General features: G+C 42.3%; 1 protein-coding gene and 1 non-coding gene across 2 annotated transcripts in view; one reads left to right on the top strand and one right to left on the bottom strand.

Annotated features, from left to right (window-relative positions):
- The window catches only part of GRIA3 (glutamate ionotropic receptor AMPA type subunit 3), a 292,117-nt gene that overhangs the window by 124,072 nt on the left and 146,607 nt on the right, over positions 1 to 21,438 (bottom strand). The window lies entirely within an intron of this gene.
- Positions 19,102 to 19,174, top strand: TRNAG-UCC (transfer RNA glycine (anticodon UCC)). Its single transcript has one exon. It is a non-coding gene; the product is annotated as a tRNA-Gly (tRNA).

Raw genomic sequence — 21,438 nt, 5'->3', positions numbered from 1 at the left:
GAAGGAACTGAGGTTTGCACTTAGAGCAGAGGGGTGAACTGAACTGGGGGTAAACCAACAGCAAAGTAATTCACACTGCCACCTGCCACTGTCCTGCCTCCAACATTGATCAGGACCATGAATCCAAACCACATGGAAAGTGTGTCTCGGAAGAAGATGTGTGTGGGGGGGCAGGGGATGGTTCTGCCCACAGACAAAGAAGCGCAGGTCATCACCTAACTTTTCATGTGTAGGCGTCACAGTGTTTCTACCACAGAAGAGAATGGGGGTGGGGGGACAGTGAGAGGGGTGAGAGCAGAAATTTGGCACGGTCAGTAAGATGGATGTCTACACCATTACTCAGGGGTCTTGGATCGCCCCACTCTGACAGTAACAACTGGACCTGGCCAATCTACACTTCATTTCAGGAGCAAGGGAGGCATGGCTATGCAAGGCTTTCTCACTTGAATCCACAGAGGCTGTGGCAGTAGAGAGAACACTGAGGAACACAATCCAGCTTCCTTGGAGGCTCAGCCTTGGGGCGGCATGGGTCACCTTGGGTGTCTGTGAAGGTGCAAGTACCCGGGCACCACTCTTCAGAGGGTCTGATTCACGGAGTCTGGTTTAGGACCCTGGAGTCTGTGTTTCAACACACAGTTTACTGTGATGCGCACCGAACTTAAAGAACTAGCTATCCGTATGATAGTAAATGCACTTTGAAAAACTAAAAGCAGGATCGTCCATGATTGAGTCTCATGAAAAGGAGTAGGAAGGGAGATATTGAACTCATGGGGTACACCCTTGGAGAACTGCCCTGGGAAGCCCTGGGCAGGCAGGGGCCAGCCTGAGGACACCTGCACAGACGCCTGGGAAAGGTGCCAAAGGAGGAATTTCTGGGTAGAGCCTGAGACAGAGACTAGAGGACCAGTGATTTCACTGGGGAGTGATTCCAGGATGCGCGGGTAGGGGAGTGAGGACATGAGACAGCCAAGGGAAAGAAGCCAGCACAGGTGCACTGACGAACAGGGGGGTCTGAGCACCTCTGGGGGTGGTCTGCTGCTCACCTATCTGAAGGGCCAGGAAGTCGAAGTCTGTGTCTTTCAGTTCCCATTCACCACTAGCTAGTAGCTTCTGTCAGGAGGATTAATTCCTCCCCAACACTGATTTATCTGACTTTGTCTGATTTATCTGACTTCAAGTGAGAACAGCACGTGCTGACGATAGGATGCTGTTGGCATGTATAAAAAAGGCTAGTGCCCATCAAGGTGGTGCGGGGGGGGGGGGAGCACCAACAGCATCTGCTATAACTGCAATGACCTTATGTCACATATGTTGCACTCTGTTATCCACATATTGCTTTGATTTGCATCACTGCAATTGATAAAAATAATGAGGTAGGCAGTAAAGTGTGATGGTGGTGGGAGTGGCCTATGGAATCAGACTGACCTAGAACACCAGTTTCTCCTCATTGTAGCTGAGTGACCTTGGACAAGTCATTTCCCTCACTGAGCCTCACTTCCCACATATGTAAAGTAGGGCTCATAATGACACCTATTGCATTATGGTTATTGTAAGGCATAAATGCAGAATTCCCAGCAGAGGGCTCGAGATATAAGGGGGCTGAAGCAATATTACTTCCCTTTATGCCTCCATCTCTGTTTTTTGTAAAGTAATTTAATTTATTTTTTGGCTACACCATGCAACATGTGGGATCTTACTTCCCCGACAGGGCAGGGATCAAACCCAGGCCCCCTGCTTTGGAAGCATGGAGTTTTGACCATTGGGCCACCAGGAAGCCCCCACCCCTCTCTCTTTACTCAACTTGTACCCCCATTGTATGGCACCAATGTGGTACTTAAGGTTTCTAACATGGAAGGCTTAAGTACACCCTGGAAAAAAGTCCACATTGCTCATGAAGCAGTAGATCGAAGGTGCCATTTAAAATAATACAAAATCTAGAAAAGTAAAGGGGATGGGCATTGACCAAGTTCAGACGCTGGAAGGCTTTCCCCCTGGAGAGGAAGATATCTTTTAGACTACATGTTGAATGATGCGGGGAATTGTTTTTGGCAGAGAGAAGGGAAGGAGGACCCCAGGTGGGAAGATGCCCTGGACAAGGTCTGGTGGTAGAATAGGACAGAAAACAAACATAAGCTAACATTTATTGAGCACTTACTGTGTACAAGGCACTGTGGAAAGTGATTTTTTTAACATGTCTTATTTCATCAAATCCCCACCACAACCTTGCAAGTTAGGCACTATTATCAATTTCATCTTCCATGTTAGGAAACTGAAGCACAAAGAACTGTTGGCTGATTTGCCTGAGGCCTCACAGGCAGGAAATGGTGAAGCCTGGAGTCGAAATCAGATGTGTCTGACTCCAAGCCCAATCACTAAGTGTGAGCAGTCATAATAATAATTACTAATCATAAGAGCTATCGTGGTTCCTGTGGAATGATCAGCTCCCACTATGGATTCAATTCAATAAAGACTGAGCACCTCCTGTTATTATGTATTATTACCTAAGTGAGGAGCAGTTATAGCCTGAATCTTTGGAAATTCTCCTTTATTGTGGGGTACCCTGGGAATTTTCCTTTGGTTTCCCCTAATTATTTCTTAAAGCCGTGGGCTTGGTTCATACGATTATGACTCCAATTTTCGATTCCCTATCAGCATATGACACGAGTTGTCATTGTTTAATCACAGGCTGCACTTGTGATGAATGTTGGATAATCTGAACAAAAGCACAGGAAAACTAATTAGAAGGAACCAAAGGCAACAGGCTCACAGCCTTGAACAAGAGACTGTGCAGGTTTCTAGGACTCAGTCCCTGAAGCTCTGACAATGCATTTTGATCCTTGTCTGAATGCAAATGAACGACTCCATCACATCATAGGCAGTTTGTCACAGTGCAGGTTATTTAGCTGGTTAATTAAAAGTCTGAGTGAGCTGGTGCCTATCTGCATTGGGCTCTGAAGATAACCAAACCTGTGTTCTGACCAGGCAAGTTAATTTAAAATAAGTGACCTCAATTGGGTAATGGCTGCAGGTTCAAATTCAAGAATCACTATAATTAGTCCCAGATGGATCTTAATTGTTCTTTCAGGAAACAGAGTGATGAAGGGGGAAAGAGAAATGCCCAAGCCTAAAGTAAAGGTTATTTGCCTTATCTTTCCAAAAGCAGGGGAACTGACTGGAGCAGGACATAGTTAAGATGGTATAGCAAGACTTCCATGGCTGCTGTCCAAATGTGTCCTTCTAGATATAGAGTGGGCATAGCTCTTTTGGAAACAAGAATTCAGTGCTCTTACCTATGTGATCTCAGGCAAGTTATTTAACCTTATGTCCGTTTTTCATCTACATAATGGAGAAAACACTATGAATGCTACCAACCTCAGAGGATCGAAGGAGATGCTGTGCAAAACTGCTTTGAAAAAAATATTTGTAAAGCTCTACAAGGCGGTATTTATTCTTGCTTTAATCCAGGAAAGGCTCCTAATCAGAGTTGTGGTTTTTGCGTATATGGCCATGCTAGGCGTGTTCCTCTTTTTTTTTTTTTTTCCTTCTACTCTGCTGTAAACCAAGTACCTTCTGAACTACGCCCCTCAAGAGGTGAGAGGATGACAGTTGGCAGGATGTTCAGCACTGTATCTGTGTGATGGTACGTGATGTTCTAATTTCTTAGGAGGTGCGCCTACAGAGCTGAAAGGGATTTCGGCTTTGTGAGCTTTGGGAAGAAATCAGAGTGCACACGGTTAGCATTTTGCACTACAAAATCAGATCCATCTCCACTCGTGTTAATATAAATCTTTGACTTGAAATTACGTGCTGGCACAGCACTGCGGTACCACGAGGTTAGTGTAAGCCACAGTGAGAGTGGGATGGCTTTAACTTCTCATTTTTTATGTGAATGCTTGGTTTCCCTTCACTGTTCTGATATGTTCTAATTACCTATCTCTTCCCAAGCTCTGGCAGCCAACAGTAATAAGAATTTGTACAGTGATAAAAATAAGTGAAAGACTCATAACCCAGTACAAAACCCTGCAAGACCAAGACCTTGACCATTTGGGGATGCACAAATTACTGTTTTTGAAGCTGCTTTTTTGGTCCAGATTCCACTCTTTAAAGGGAATTGTACTGTGATGCCCATTTGAGTCCCCATTAATGGAATATAAGCATCTAAGACAGAGATTATAACCTATGCCGACTGACAGTAATCACAACTATTTATCCTTTAAGCCTAACCAAAACTCATTAAAGGAGCTTGCTTTTAAATCAGAATCTGCGTTCTGCCTTGTTAGAGGAGCCAGCACATAATGGAGTCGTGTCTCCCAGAACTGCATTGCTATCAAAGGGCTGTGCCTTTTGCTGAAAAGAGCTTGAGGTCATAAGGGACAAATAAACAAAAAGCCCTGGCTCCACATTAGCCTTCACCCCTGGGAAGCATGCATCCATGGTTTGGAGTGGCAGAGAGCACAGCTTTGCAAGGAGTTTGCAGAGGTTTAAGCCATAGGCTGGGCCTTCGCTGCTACACATCTCCCTGGGGAGTTTGTGAGGTGTGCCATAGGCAAAAGTCACAGTACGCAGTGTACCGAGGACTGGCAATTATTCTCCAAGTGATAAATGCCAGGACTACCCTCCCCCCACCCTGAAAAACGTCAAGAAGCTATTTATTTAACTCAACAAATACTTATTGAGCACTTACTAGGTTCCAAACTATTTTAGGTATTGGGGATATGAACAAGCACCCTGCCCTCAGGAAGCCTGTATTCTACTTTGCTTGTATGGTGATCACTCCCACTCGTAAATTTCTACAAGGTTTCTAACTCTCATCCTTTCCTCAGACTACTGATTATTTACCCAAACTAGGCACATGTCCTGTCGTCCCAATTAGACTCAAAGTACTTGAGGGCAGGGCCTCAGTTTAAACTAATTAGTGTGTATATCATTCAGCACAGTGCCCTGTATGCAGGTGTTCAATCACTGTTTTTGGATGATGAGAAAAAAGAGAACTCCAAATGCAAGGAAAAAAAGATGAGACTTTACACTGACTTCAAATGTCATCTTTCTGGTGTAGTATATTTTCTTATGAATGGACTCTTAACCTAAACACTAATTCCAGGTAGTTGGGTGGGAAGCGGGATGGGGGTGAGAAGGCAGGTGGCCTTTTCAAGGGAGTCCATATGTAGATATCTGTTTGGTCCCTGTATTGGCGTAGTCTTGGGTGGTGTGGTGCGAGGAAGCTGGACACTGGAATCAGATCTGGGTTTAAATCCTTTCTCTTTCACTCACTGCTTGTGTGGCTGCTATATGTATTAGTCTCTCTCTCAGCACCTCTGTTTCTTCATCATAAAATGATGGGGTGGTTTAATCCCTAAGCAGAACCTTCTCATTTCAGATATCATGCTACTATATTTCCTAGTAGAAAAATTCCGTTTCTTGAGGATCAAAAAGTCGTGATGAAAGATAGAGTTGTGTTCTGGCCTATGTAGTCTGTGTTCTTATTGGTATCAAGTTTCAACCATTCTGCTTTACAACATCTGAGTTACTCTCTGTTTCCTAATTGGCACTGCTTATTAGCATTCACTCTGACAAGGGAGCTTGTCATATCTATGCAAATACAAATTTCCACCCCCTTTCACCAAACCAGGTGAACTATTGGCCCCTGAAGACTCAGTTCAACAAGTCATCAGGAACAAGCTGTCTGGGTCTCTAAGTCAGGCGTGTTTCTTGTGCATTCCCATTAGGATCTTGTTCGTTTCTGTCACTGCAGTTAGACCATGATCATCTGTCTACCTGACGCTTCTCTGTGAACTCATGAGCTCCTTGGAGGCAAAACCATGTCTTCTTTGTTTTTCACCTTTTCTTTAAACTTGCTACTAGTTTTTATCTGAGACGACAGACCCAGGCAGCACACATAGGAATGTCTTGCTTTCAAGGACAGTTTGAAACCATATCTTTACATTTCAGCAGTTCTACTGGAAAGGATTGTGCATAAGAGCCTTCTGTTTCCTTTTCTCACGCAGCTAAGAAGATAAAAGCATTCACTTGTTTCTGCCACTTCAAATATTATTCTTATTTATGTAGATTCTATGAAGAGAACACTTGAGTAATGGGTTCTTTCCAGTTTCCACAAAGAACTGAGTCTGAACTAGTCCTCTGTATGCAAAAAAAAAAAAAAAAAACCAAAACACAACTTTGTTCGATGTGTTGGGTTCTGTTGCAATGAGAGTGCAAACGAAACCATCCCCATTTCCTCTGGAGTACAGTAAAGGGAAATTCATCTCCATCTGACAACTTTTCAGCTAAGCTCCCTGAGCAAAGCCAATAATATGGAACTCATGAAAACAGTTTGAAGACTGAACGGCTTTCTCTATATTTGGAGAAACAATACCATTTTCTCTTGGCTCATAAATCCTCCAGTTCCTGGACCATTATGAACATGGTTCTTTTTCTTTAAAAAATATAGTTTGATGGCAAGATTATCATGCATGCATTCTTAATGTGAGTTAAGAAAGTGAGGAAAATGAGTTGTAGGTCACTGTGTGGTAGGGACCACTAGGAAGTGGCTAGGCGTTCATGTGTATTGTCTCCGGGGGTGTTGAAATCTGTGACTGTCGTTAGTTAAGCAAGGGGTGTGGTGGGAGCTGCAGTGGACAGAACCATGGGAGAAGAATACAACTGGGGAAGTTGTCGTGGGCAAAATCTGCCCTCTCACTTGGTCTTGGCCTTCCCTGGTGGCTCAGATGGTAAAGAATCTGCCTGAAATGCAGGAGACCCGGGTTCGATCCCTGGGTTGGGAAGATCCCCTGGAGAAGGGAATGGCTACCCACTCCAGTATTCTTGCCTGGAGAATTCCATGGACAAAGGAGCCTGGTGGGCTACCATCCATGGGGTCACAAAGAGTCACGACTGAGCGGCTATCACTTTCACTTAGTTTCAATATTTCACAATTAGTACTCTATCTTCAACAGGTTGAGTGTGAGAAGCAGCCCATAACTCTTCCGGGGAGGAGCCCTGGACAACACTACCCTCCCCTAATGAAAGCCAATGCCTGAGGCTTCAGAGATGGGTCTGCTGCCCCCTGTTAAGAGCTAAGGGCTCTGTTGGGAGATGCACTTTACTGCCACTCCTTGAAGCTCTCTCTGAGCAGCTTGGCAGTGGTTGCCATGGACAGCAAGTAGCAAATGGGCTAGGGTCTGAGTTTGAAGGATTGTGCTGTGCTTGAGTGGGTGAGACTGAAATTAAGTTAATGTGTGTACAAATAAGGTGCGTTTCTTTCCTTCAGGACTTTGAGAAAATGGCAACAAAGCAGTCTGTCAAGCAACAATTGATTTTATATTGGCCAAGGAAGAGGGAGGAGAAGCAATTTATTGAGTAGGAGGTTCTCCAGTTAAGCACAGGCAGTAGTTTGAAATAAGGTCAAGAGAAGTGAAAAGGGCTCTCAGAGCTATTGAAGAGATAGTAATGATGAAAAGGCACTTAAGAACGGCCATTAAGAAGCTTTCTATAGTACCTTCTTAGAGGGCCTAGTCCTTTGCTTCAGGGTCTCTGGAGCCTCATTTCTTAATCGAAGACCCAACAGTACTGAGATTTCACTGCATCTGATTCTGCCCTCTTATGTACCTCTACAAGTGTGTGTGTGTATCTTTTAGATAACATTTTTTCAAATAAGTTCACCCAGTCTTCCATTTGCTGTGTCCCCATTCTTTCTTTCTTTTTTTTTTTTTTTTTTTGATGTGGACCATTTTAAAAGTCTTTATTGAATTTGTTACCACATTGCTGCTATTATATGTTTTGGGTTTTTGCCCAGGAAGTGTGTGGGATTTTAGCTCCCCGACCAGGAATGGAACTCGCATACTCTTCATTGGAAGGTGAAGTCTTAACCACTGAACCACCAGGGAAGTCCCCTGTGTCCCCATTCTTAAGATTAGTGGGCACACTTCCTGCCAATGCTGAGCTCTGAAAGAGACAGTACCCTTCCTGCCCTGTCCTCAATAATGATCCAGTTATAGGGAGAGCCAAAATTTCCACTGTTGGAACAACTGACAGCATGCAAATAAATTAAAGCACATAAATTTAAACTCAGCACTCTTGTTGATGACCAGTTAACCCCACTATGGTAGGACCAAAAAACCATAATCAAAGTACTTGCCACTCTCTTGGTAGTGCTTACATATCCAAATCTTTAAGATGATTGTAATAAACTAACAGCACACCATCAAAGACAAATATGAAGACTCTGAATATCTGGGGACCATGTCCTAACCACCAAACTCTTGTGTGACTTCACCATGTCAGTCTCCCTCTCTTGGGACCTGCCTCAGATTACAGAAGGAGCTTATATGCTCTTTGAGTTCTTGGACTCAGTGACCACATGTTCCTTTCTTTATTCATTTTCTCCTCCTCTTTGAAATGAGGTGCAGTGACTCTAATTATAATGCTTGTGGACTTGCCCTCGCTGGGGAATCTTAGAATACCTTAGAGAAATTGTCTGATTCATCTTAACATCATTCTGGTAAGGCAGGGGAGGAGTTTTCTATTTTATGGCTAAGTAGATGAAAGGTGCGGAGAAGGCAATCGCAACCCACTACTCCAGTACTCTTGCCTGGAAAATCCCATGGACGGAGGAGCCTGGTGGGCTGCAGTCCATGGGGTCGCGAAGAGTCAGACACGACTGAGAGACTTCACTTTCACTTTTCACTTTCATGCATTGGAGAAGGAAATGGCAACCCACTCCAGTGTTCTTGCCTGGAGAATCCCAGGGCCTATGGAGCCTGGTGGGCTGCTGTCTCTGGGGTCGCACAGAGTCGGACACGACTGATGTGACTTAGCAGCAGCAGCAGATGAAAGGTGAGGTGACTGTGTAAGGTCACCTGGGGATCTTGAGACAGAACTCAGTCAGCTTTCTGGTCTTTTACCTATAGTGCTAGACGACTTCAGAAGGTATTTGTCAATTGCTATTCTTTTTCAGAGTAGGGTTTTGGTGCTACATGTATATCTGGGAAGCCGCTTGGTAGTTATATTAATTTTTAAGAGAATAGTGGTGCCTGGCTACCAATCTCTTCCACTTTAGCTCTACCTCTAGTGCTTGTCTGCATGCTAAGTCACTTCAGTCGTGTCCAACTCTTTGCCACCCTATGGACTGTAGCCCATCAGGCTCCTCCATCCATGGAATTCTCCAGGCCACATAACTGGAGTGGGTAGGGATTCCTTTCTCCAGGGGAATCTTCGCAACCCAGGGATCAAACCCACGGTTCTTATGTCTCCTGCATTGGCAGGTGGATTCTTTACCATTAGTGCCACGTAGGAAGCCTCTGTAGTGATGTGACACTAATTGTCACCAGCATCCCCAGGCTCTGGCCTGGGCCCATTGAGTCGTGCCCCTTACTTGTCAATGTGTTATAACTTTTGGATAGAGACAAATTCGACCCTGTCGAATCTGGGTACAAGGCAAACTGCCCCAACAGGAGTGGGATGAAATTGACTGAGAGGGCCAAGTGGGTGGTTGCCAACAGTGGCATCGGACTGACCACAGGCTCCTTCCCACACTCAGTCTCATTGAAGTCCAGACCTTGACATGGATCAGTCAATGGCCTTTGCACTTCAGTGTCAGTGCAGTGAAGAACTTGAGTCTGTACATTTTATTTATAGTTACGTATTTTGCATTGGCTTTGTGACTCTTTTATAAGGGAGTCTTGGGGTCTAAATTATTTAAAATACAAAGGTCCTGTGGCAATGTGAGTGTGAACCATAAGTAACATTTTTAATTTTTTTTATTGTGGTCAAAGTCACACAATATAAAACATACTATCTTCATCATCTTTGTACAGTGCATTTACACTAAGGACATTTGCACTGCTGTGCAACTCTCACCACTATCCATCTCCCCAGATTTCCACCTTGCTAAACCGAAACTCTGTCCACATTAAATGCTAACTCCCTGTTCCCTCTTCCTACCCCCACTCCCAGCCCCTGGCATCTACCAGTGTGCTTTCTGATTCTATGAATTTGATGATTCTAGGTATCTCCTATAAGTGGAATCAGACAGTACCTCTCTGCACCTAATGTATAACAATAAATAGCTTTTGTATTGCTGTTGTAAACTGTGTTTCTTGCAGCCCTTATGAACCTGTTTGTTACAGTGTCTGTTAGAATCTAGGACAAGACTCCTGTAATTATGAAGCTGTGTGATGAACCTTCTAATTGCTATATTTTGGTTGCTTTTAATCTGGGAAATTGTCCTAATAAATCTGGATAATGATTCTGAAAAAATTCATTAATGTTTACAAGCCAGTAATTGTAACCCCTAGGAGCTTGTCAACCCCTCAGTATCCACAAAGGCTTAGCTGGGACATTCACAGCATCAGCCGTAAAAGGACCAGGTATCAGGGTGCTTTCCTCCTGTGCCAACTGAAAACAGATTCAATGCCTGTAGAGGGATAAAATAGTTATCAGTGGTTAATGTTTCCTTTTTTCTATTTTTTTAAAGGATGGATCTGAGGTCTCACTTGATTTAAGTGGTATAGTTAACTCAAAGGAGGCTATTTGTATTTTATTTTCCCCTTTGAACTGGTTCATATTTTTATAATTTTAGAATAAGGTACCAGCCTTGATCCTAAAATGTTGGTGTTAATGGGTGGGAGAGAAAGTCTTTTGATGTAATAAGTCTTTACTGCAACCTATTGTACTTTTCTTTGGGCAAAGGGCATCTGAGCAGCAGTAACAGTAGAGAGGGATATAATAGGCTTGTGATGAACAAACAGACCTCAGTTAATCAAAATCCAACTGCCATAAATTCTTAATTAATAGGAATTTTCCCCAGGCATTTTCCAGATACTGTAAGGACTGATGAGATATTTATATATATGGATGTGGCAAAACTTTGATCAACCCGAAACTCTTATTAATGGGGACATTTGTTGTTCTGTATTCTAAGGACAGAGGTAAATGATAAGCTTCCAGGCTGTGTCCTGACCTTGGAACGTATCATCTCTATCTCTCCCTTCATCTGGGTCTCCAAGTCTAAGCAAAGCTCACTGATGTTGAGGCTTGCAAGATTCTCAGTCGGCAAAGAAACTCTCAGTGATGGTCACTAGCCTGGAAATCTGAGAAAGCAGGAAAGTTGACTCACACATTTTGAGATGCTTATCATACTCTGCCTTCCAGAATGATTGCATTGCCTTATCACCCCTAGCATGGAAGACATGTCCTTTCCCCTCCCAACATATCTAGCACTGTGTGTGGTCAAAGGGATCAGACTCCGTCAACAGTTCTTGAATTGAACTTCCTACCTGGTTTTTCACAGTGCTGGGAATCATAGCCTGTTGGAACGGGAAGGGACCATCATATTCAATACATTCATTTTCCACTTTAGGAAATGGAGGCACAGAGCAATAAGGTGACTTTCTGAAATCATAAAGCTAGGTCTCCTGCCTCAAGGCTTTTGTACTCTTGCTTTAGAAAACTCCAGGATGTTTCCAGTCATCCCAAGGACTCCCATGAGGTTCCTTAATGAAAATTAATTCGAATTTGTGTTTATTTTTTTAAAGTGAAATCTCCAAGCTTCCTAGGAAAGAATCAAGTAAATAATGAGGTATCACAATGTTTAAAAATGGGGGAGGGGGAGGGAACTGTTGGTTGAACAGGAGGATTTCCTTTGTGAGACCAAAGCTTCTATCATCTGAAATAAACAAGAGTCTTGCTGTTTTGAAGTAATGATCTTGAATGAGTTTTTCCTCTTTATTTTCCCAGAGGGAATTTGCTTCTAAATATTCACGAAGCCAGTCTAGCCAGTCTAATGTGAAGTATGACCAGAGAATCAGACCATCTTTTATAATAAGCCAAAGATTAAAATCTCTAAATATAGAATACTGAGGCCTGCTACTAACTCTTAGGATAAATATCTTTGCATTTTGGGGAACAAGTTTATTTAAGGCTGCCAGTGAGTGTTAAAATCATCTAATATGGTGAAGGTTTTTATTGCAAGTACAGAATCTGACTCACTTAGGGCCTGGAAAATAGTAGTCTGGACTTCAGAGAAACAACATGGGCAGTTAAGAATCTTTAAGAAATCCAACTGGAGGCTTTGCTTTTGGGACACTGTTCTGCAATTTTGGGGTGCATTTTGAAGTATTTATTTATTTGGCTGCACTGGGTCTTCGTGCATCCTGAGGCATGCAGAATCTTTAGTGGTGGCATGTGAGATCTAGTTCCCTGATCAGGCTTTGAACCTAGGCCCTCTGCATTTGGAGCACAGAGTTTTAGCCACTGGATCATGGGGTGTATTTTTGCTTCAAAATATGTATTAGGGTAGTCTAGGATATGTTAAATAATAGCATTAAATCACCAAATCATTAGGGTAAGAAACAGAGACCACTGGACACCATGATTGGTGAGGTAATAAAAAGGGTTCCTGAAGAGGATGAATGAAGCAGCCAATTTACAGTGAGAAACCTGGAATGGTTGGAGGTGGGGATGGAAAGGGTTCATCTACTAAGAGATGAAGGAAAGCCAGTGGGTGCGCTTGGCTACATTCATCTATGTCTGGAAGCGTGCCCATTAGGAGATTGGGGAGCAGGGAAAGCAAAGAGGAACAGGAAGTCTTTTTTCACATATGGGCCTTAACATGTGTCTGGGAGAAGAAGATGGACAGGCACAGGTCTTATATACACTTGGACCTTTGATGTTATGGTTCAGTTGCTAAGTCATGTCCGACTCTTTGCGACCCCATGAACTGCAGCACGCCAGGCTTCCCTGTCCTTCACTATCTCCCAGAGTTTGCTCAAACTCATGTCCATTGAGTTGGTGATGTAAACCAACTATCTCATCCCCTGTTGCCTTCAATATTTCCCAGCATCAGGGTCTTTTCCAATGAGTCAGCTCTTTGCATCAGGTGGCCAAAGCATTGGAGCTTCAGCATCAGTCCTTCCAGTGAATATTCAGGGTTGATTTCCTTTAGGATTGACTGGTTTGAGCTCTCCTTGCTGTCCAAGGGACTCTCAAGAGTCTTCTCCAGCACCACAATTCAAAAACATCAATTCTTTGGTGCTCAGCCTTGGTCCAACTCTCACATGACTACTGGAAAAACCATAGCTTTGACTAGACAGACCTTTGTCAGCAAAGTGATGTCTCTGCTTTTTAATACACTGTCTAGGTTTGTCATAGCTTTTCTTCCAAGGAGCAAGTGTCTTTTAATTTCATGGCTGCAGTCACTGTCCACAGTGATTTTGGAGCCCAAGAAAATAAAATCTGCCACTGTTTCTACTTTTTCCTCATCTATTTGCCATGAAGTGATAGAACCAGATGCCATGATCTTAGTTTTTTGAATGTTGAGTTTTAAGCCAGCTTTTTCACTCTCCTCTTTCACCCTCATCAAGAGGCTCTTTAGTTCCTCTTCACTTTCTGCCATTAGAGTGGTATTATCTGCATATCTGAGGTTGTTGATATTTCTCCATGCAGTCTTGATTCCAGCTTGTGATTCATCCAGCCCAGCATTTCTTTGACTTTATATTTTATTAAATTATATTAACTAATTGATTTATATATTTTGGCTCCACTGGGTCTTAGTTGTGACACTTGGGATCTTTGGTTGCAGCATCTGGGATCTAGTTCCCTGACCAGGGATCGAACCCAGGCCCCTTGCATTGGGAGCATGGAGTCTTAGCTACTGGACCTCAGTACTGAAGTCCCTGACATTACATTTTATAATTAGTTTACTCATATACAAAATAAGCTGTAGTCTTTTCGAATTCTTTTAATTCTACAGCCCATATGTACCTAGCATATACTATATTATTTTACCTTTGTTGAAATGTTGCTTTCTAACTTGACTCACGTTGCTAAGGGCTATTACAAATTTTAAAAAGGAAAGAATGAAAGAGAACGTTTGTTCCTGCCAAGAGTGCCTAGTATAGTACTCTGAATATAAGCCCTTTTGTGATGTTAATCTCAGAACAGTTGACTGGCCCTTGTCTGAAAAATTTTCCTTGTAAATTGTAGTAACTATTCTAGAGGTTTAACACCTTTGCCTTTCTTCTTTTTTGTGATTTGTCTCTTGATTATGCAGTGATTTCTTAGGTAGCTAAGCAATTTTGTCCACTCCAGGAGGTCCTATTCTATGTGGCATCTTGTTTGTCTATCATGAAGATATGGCCTCAGATTGCCCTTTGAAATCCAGGTAAGTAACACCTGCCAAATCCCTTATCTATTTTTGTCTTTTGAAGATTCTGAAAGACTTTGCATTCATTCCACCTATAGACACATACTGGCAAATAAATGGCATCTTGCTTTGGTTCAAGGGGTCTCCAGTGTAGTTGTTTTCTCTCCTATCTGGTACTCAGCCAAGTATATAATGTGAATGTCATGGAGAAGACAGACCTGCATGTGAAGTTTAGAACCATCACTATGTGGTGGTGGAAGAATGTTTAAATCACAGCTTCTAACCATGCCTCTGAAAGCAGGTCTCCTGAAGTACTTTGGAATGCTGAGTACAGAGAATCTTTCTTAGATAACCTCTAGTGTTGAAAAGGATCTGATCAGATGTAGGGTGAGTTGTGGCAGTGGGCATGGAAAGGAGAAGGAAAAATTCGAGTAATTTCTCTATCGCTGTCCCTTCAGACCTATGATTTATCCTAACCATGTCCTCTGACCTTCTCATTTTTTTTTATGTTGGATAGGGTAAAAAGGAGTATCTATTGGATAAAGCAAAAAATGCAAGATTGTTGGGAAGATTCTCTGGAGTAGCTTGTATCCACTTCTGAGAGATAGCAGTGGGATAAAAATCTTACCAAAAGAATGATGGGAGCATCACTGTATCCGATCTACTGGATACTTGATTAACTTTCCATAGTGTTTCAGCTAGTCAGGAAGAGATTCTATTAGTGTGCAAAATCTCCCTCCTCAACCCTGCCTCACCAGGCAAATACCACCATAGGTGATTGGAAGAGCTGCATTCACAGTGTATGAGCCTATCATATTCAGGTAAACCTACACTCCAGGAGTAAACTGGGCATTTTGACAGGCACATTTATGTTTTTAGGCCATGAGAGAGATAGGAACAGGCTCACCCCTAATTTTTTGAGGGCACATAGTGAGAGTACAAATGGAGGACTGCATACCACACATCTAAATGTTACAAAGTTGGAAAGCAAGATATGCCTTGGCTCGGTCTGTGTATCCACCTGTCGACCTAAATAGAGAGATAAATGGACATAAGCTCAAGCTACCAGAAATTGAGTTTATTTGGAAATAGCAGAGAAATTGCAGTTCAAGAAATGCAAACTACAGGGGAGTCTGTGGAAGGTGTGGAGTGGGTTGCATTTGTGAGAAAGGAACAACACAAAGTGGGGGCCCACACCCAACCAGAGCACAAGTTCTAAGTTCACTGGCTTGTGGATGGGAGGAGATTCTTGGCAGATATTCATTGTTGGGAGGTAAGGCTCAGAGTTCTGTAAATTAGGCGCTTATAGGAAATCAATCTTTCAGGTCTTGAGTTTCATTTCCCTAAGGGTACACACATGAGATTCTCTATTTCACATACAGTATGTCCCCTACATATGAATTTTCAAAGATGTGAATGTGTGATCACACATCCAACCATATAAGTTAGTTTACGTGCCTGGCATACATTGTCATGTGCATGTATCCACTACAAGTGGTTATGTTTTTGTGTACTTTACTGTACAGTACTATATAGAGTACAGTAGTACAGTATCTTTATTTCAAGCCCAGGATGTCTGGAAGCAAGCATAAAAGCAGTGGTGATGTAGCTGGTACTACTGTACTTTTCAAGGTAAAAGTAAAGTGAAGGTTGCTCAGTCATGTCCAGCTCTTTGTGACCCCATGGACTGTAGCCCACCAGGTTCCTCTGTCCATGGGATTCTCCAGGCAAGAATACTGGAGTGGGTTGCCATGCCCTCCTCCAGGGGATCTTCCCGACCCAGGAGTTGAACCTGTGCCTCCTGCATTGCAGGCAGATTTTTTATCATCTAAGCCAAGGTACTGTAGTAAAAGGTTGAAAATGTTTTCTTTATTTTTTGTGTTTGTTTTTTATATATTATTTGTGTGAAAAGTATTATAAACCTATTACAGTACAGTACTATATAGCTGATTGTGTTAGTTGGGTACCTAGGCTAACTTTGTTGGACTTATGAACAAACTGGACTTATGAATGTGCTCTCAGAATGGAACTTGTTCATATGTAGGGGATTTGCTGTACCCTGTTGGGGCAGGGTAGGGTGAGCTGGGGTGGAAGCTGAGCCCAGGGCTTAGAATTCCTGGATGGAGACTGGATCTACCTAAACTGGGATGAGGTGGAAGAAGCCAAGGAGAGCAAGCTCCTCACCCCACAAAAGCTTACTTTTGTGACTTGAGGTTCCTGCACAATTTTCCATGTCTTCCAAAATGACATCATTCAAGTAGAATACAGTGAGAGAGTGCAGATATCCGGAAAAACTATCTGCTAAACCCCTTCACTTAGAGTTACTTGGGGAGGCCACTTTTAAACAAAATCATCCATTTTTCTCTGGTTTCCTACATCATGAGTTGCCATTTTCTCCTTCACTGTCCCTGCCCTTGACCCCATATACCTTTGTGCTCTGATGTGGACATCCCTGTTTGCCTTATATTTCCTTTTCCTTTTTCCTCATGATGTTCAACCAGCTATTAACCTTTCAACAACTCTCAAGAACAAAAAGAAAAAAAATCTTTCTGTTTCCGTGTTTATGATATGAGGAATCCTTTAAAGCATGGAGCTCAAGGCAGTAGTCCTCACCTGAGTTTAAGGATGATATTGGGTGCTCAAGTCTAGGGACCCAGAAGGGTTGAGCACCCACCCCAGATACTTATCCTGTGGGTGTTTATGCTTTCTTAGAACTAGTCTTAGTTTATGCTTGGGTTTCCAGGAGTTAATGAAAGGAAGGCGAGCTGTACCTTCCAGACATTGCCAGTTACGTTCACGTGATTCCCTCGCAAGGAAGAAGGAAATGGGCAACCCCTAGGGCAGTTGTTGATAAAATAATGAAGATCGTGATTCTTTATCTGAGAATGAATGCCTGCAGATGGAAATTCTAGGTGTACTTACATACCACTCTGAGAATGTACCCCTCACAATTTATTCTACTCTTGTGGAGCCCATTGCATAGTTAGATTGGTTTGGTGCCACAAATAAATGAACCTGTTCATCATAAATGAATTCATCACCAAAGGCTAGGTTTAAGGGGCACATTGTCACTTCCATGCATTAATGGAATATGGATCCTCATCAAGTGGAGAAAATCTTTGTGAAATGCTCATTGTTTAACAAGGTTGGTTGTAAGCATAGCTGCTGCTCCAGACTTCATCAGGGTCCTTATCTCTTTTAACCTCTGGTTGAATCTACTCTTATTGAAAACCTCAGTCAGATGCAGGACTGATTACTGCAATGATTAGCAGCATTTGGAGCCAGACTCCTTGGGTTAAACGTCTGGCTTCACCAGTTATTAGCTCTATAAACTCTAAGTCTCAGTTCTTCCATCTGTTAAATGGAGATGCTATTCCCATCTGCCTTATGGGGCTAATATGAAGATTAACTCACATGAGATATAGAATTGGGCTCATATCCACCCACATTGATTAAAATTGTATCTGGAACATTATAAGCACTTAAAACATATTTGTTACTAAAAATGCCCAGCTGTCATATGGAGTTCAAGGCTTGAGTGCCTTTAATTATTTTAAGTGATGATGAAAAATCTAGTTAATTCTCAAATAGTCCTTGCACTTATCAATCAATGTATGTTATCCAATGTTACATTGGAAAAAAAACAGGTTGTCTAACATGCTAAACATATTAGTGAGAACTAAGAATAGCTCAAGTCTTAGACTCTGTTTTCATAAGACCTTAGATTCAACTGATATCTTGGGAGATCCATGAGGACATTGTTCTAGAGCAACAGTCCCTGAATAACTCATTTTCATACACACAGAACCCTACTACTCATGAGAAGATAGTTATGGTGTCAGGTGCTCTCCATGTTACTTTGATCCTCACAACACATGAGGACCCCATGAAAGGAAGGTAGTGGAACAGTCTTTTAACATGAGAAAATGGAGCCTCAAAAAACTCGCTTTCTTCAATGTCATGCAACAGGAAGGTGAGGGAGTTAGGACTTAAAGTCATGTCTGTTCAGTTCCCAAGTGTGTTTATTCAGCTATACTACACAATATTCTAAGAAGAGGAGATGATACCCTCAGACTGGCATATGAACTGGCAAGTTAGCTAAAGGTTGTACAGGGATCATTGAGAGGAAAGGCTGGCACAAAGGGGGAGCCAAAGGGGGAGGGGAACTGGAGAGAACCACTATGTGCTGAGTTGGGGGTCAAGTCAGGAGAAGACATAAGCCTTTAACATTTTTACTTCACTTGAGAGAGGTCTAGCCATTGGTGACAGTGCTCTGTGCATGCTAAATCACTTTAGTCGTGTCTATGAGACTCTACGGACTGCAGTCCGCCAGGCTCCTCTGTCCGTGGGATTCTCCAGGCAAGAATACTGGAGTGGGTTGCTGTGTCCTCTTCCAGGGAATCTTTCTGACTCAGGGATCGAACCTGAGCCTCTTATGTCTAATATGCACTGGCAGGCGGGTTCTTTACCACTAGCGCCACCTGGGTCTAGCCATTGGTGACAGTGCTCTAAGTAACCCCCCAATTACTAGACATATTTTGGAGTGAGCAATGCATTCTTTGTGTTAGAGCCTCACACTTGACAAGGTCCCCTAGTATTGTTTATCTTGTTTAAACTGTTATCTTTAGAATACTAACTTACTAACTTGCTTGTTTCATTTCTTAAAATGACTGTTTTTGAAGTGACTGTCAGAATCAAATGAAAGGAACCTAAGAGACTGACCTGCTTGAGGATTCTATCATTAAGTAGCACTACTTTTCATGAGGAGGTGATTTTAGCTTGAACTATTTCTAGGGGAAATCAGACATTCTATATTTTTTCTGCAAAGCACTTTGAAATGTATTGGTTTGGACTCTATTAAATTTGCATACTCTAGAATTCGAGCAGGAGCTTTGCTGAAATTTACCTTTGAGTTGTCTATGGGAAAAATAAAAACACAGTAAAGACTGAAGGGGAGGACTTCCCTGGCGGTCCAGTGGTTAAGACTCTGCACTTCCACTGCAGGGGGCACAGGTTCAATCCCTGGTCAGGGAACTAAGATCCCACGTGCTATGGTGTGGCCAAAAAAAAAAAAAAAAGACTGAGGGCTGATGTTTAAGTCTCTTTAAGGAGACAACCTTTCTGATATCCAAAGAACAGGCAATTAGGAAATATTCTTACCTATTTATTAAAATAAGTCTTCTATAACAGTGGTCCCCAACCTTTTTGGCACCAGGGACCAGTTTTGTGGAAGACAATTTTTCCACAGACCGGGGTGGGGTGGGGGAGTGGTTTCAGGATGATTTTCATAAGGAACACGCAACCTAGATCCCTCACATGCGCAGTTCAAAGTAGGGTTTGCGTTCATATAAGAATCTAGTAAAACCACTGATCTGACAGGAGGTGGAGGTCAGGCGGTAATGCGAGCTATGGGGAGCGGCTGTAAATACAGATGAAGCTTCACTCACTCACCTGCTGCTCACCTCCTGCTGTGTGGCCCAGTTCCTAACAGGCCATGGACTGGTAGCCATCTGTGGCCCAGGGGTTGGGGACTCCTTTTCTGTAAGGATATTTACTTATCCTCACAGAGAATTAACTTGGAATATTTGTATGTTCCTGAAAACAGTCTTAAAACTATTCTAGATCTGACTTTTCACTAATTCAGAATAGCCTCACCTTCACAGCCCCAGCTGGTAAGATTCTACTCTCCACCAGTTTCCTCTCTCCTTGTAATAAGTCATTTCTGATTGACTTTTTCCCTAGTCTAGTTAAGCTTGTTGGCTCTGGTACTATCCTTAGGCCTCCAGAACAGTTGGTCAGTGCCTTCTTTATGATAACTCTTTATACTTGAGAATGGTGATTAATCTGCTTCCTGGACTAAAGAGCCCCAACTCATTTAAAAGTCTTTCCTCATAGGCCCTGTTTTCTACTGCTTTAATCGTGTTTTGCTGCACTTCTCTGGATCTTCTCCAGTTGCATTGCAATTGTTCTAAGATGTAACCTGATGCATGGGCTTAATCTAGGGGTTGGTGTTGGCTACATATTTAATAAACAACTTAGAAATTAAATTGTTTAGTGCAGGGGTAAGAGCACTGGACTGGGAGTCAGAAGACTTGAGTTTCATTCTTGCTCCGCCACTTCCTAGGACTGTACAGAGTCCTAGGACAAATGTGACTTGTCCACATTTGGACAAATCATCTAAATATCTCTAAGCATCAATTTATCATCTGTAAATCTGAGATAAACACATCTGCCCTGCCTGCTTCCCATAGTGAGGTTCAAATGAGATAATCTATGTGAAAACACTTTGTTTAGCATCAAAGAACAATGCAAACACTATGTGTTAGGAACTTTTCAGAATGCTTTGCCTATGTTTGCTCATTAAGGAACAGTTACCATTTCCATTTTACAACCAGGAAATGGAAACACAGAAAGTTAAGTAATTGGCTCCAGGCCACACTGCTAGTGACAGAATCCATGCAGATTGGTTCCAGGTTCCATACTTGGAAACTCCATGCTATGTTGCCTCTCCAAATAAGCATGAAACATCCAACAGAGCCATTCATTTTATGGGGCCTGCCCTTCCAAAGCAGTCCACAGGTAGACACTCTGGGGATGGTAGATCTGTTCAGTCATGTGTAGATAATTCTATGAGAGGCAACTTTTTCAAACGTGAGTGTTTGGGTTGGTCACTGAAGTAAGGCAGTGTCTACCAGTGGGGGAGGGACTCATAAACACAATGCAGTAATAGGAATGCTCTAGAAGGTCAGGTCAATGGTTCATTCTTCCTAGGGCATCTAAATCTTCCTGTGGAAAGTGCTCTTAATTCTTAGATTCAGGATCTTCAGTTTCTAAATAGTCTCTTTGAGTTCTGACAACCCATCCTGGTTTCAACTATCTCTAGTGTTGTCCTTTTGTATGTTAATTTTTGTAGCTATAAGTTTGGAATACTTTCCTTATAGATTATTTGTTAAGATGAAATATTAAAGACAGTTGTTGTGCACCTAATTGAATTTTTTTTTCATGCTGTGGTCTGAATAATTGAAAGAGATTAAAAGAAAAAGAGCTTTGGAGGAAATGTTGGAAGAATTTTGACTTGCCCCATAACTGTTTGAACATTCATAAGAAAAATGAGAACCTATATTATGAAATGGGGAGGTTATACTAGATAGCAATATATTGAAAATACACTAATATTTGAAAAATTGTACTACACTGAAGTCTTTTCATTAACACCCATTGGATATAGAATATAATATGAACTTACTTTATGCCAGAGTCTGGTTTATAGGGAATACAGTTGTAGTGGTTTTATTAAT

This window comes from Odocoileus virginianus, unplaced genomic scaffold (genome assembly GCF_023699985.2).
Source record: "Odocoileus virginianus isolate 20LAN1187 ecotype Illinois unplaced genomic scaffold, Ovbor_1.2 Unplaced_Contig_12, whole genome shotgun sequence".
NCBI classification, from domain to species: Eukaryota; Metazoa; Chordata; class Mammalia; order Artiodactyla; family Cervidae; genus Odocoileus; species Odocoileus virginianus.
The sequence above is the reverse complement of the archived record's forward strand: the minus strand, read 5'-3'. Positions and strand labels throughout refer to the sequence as shown.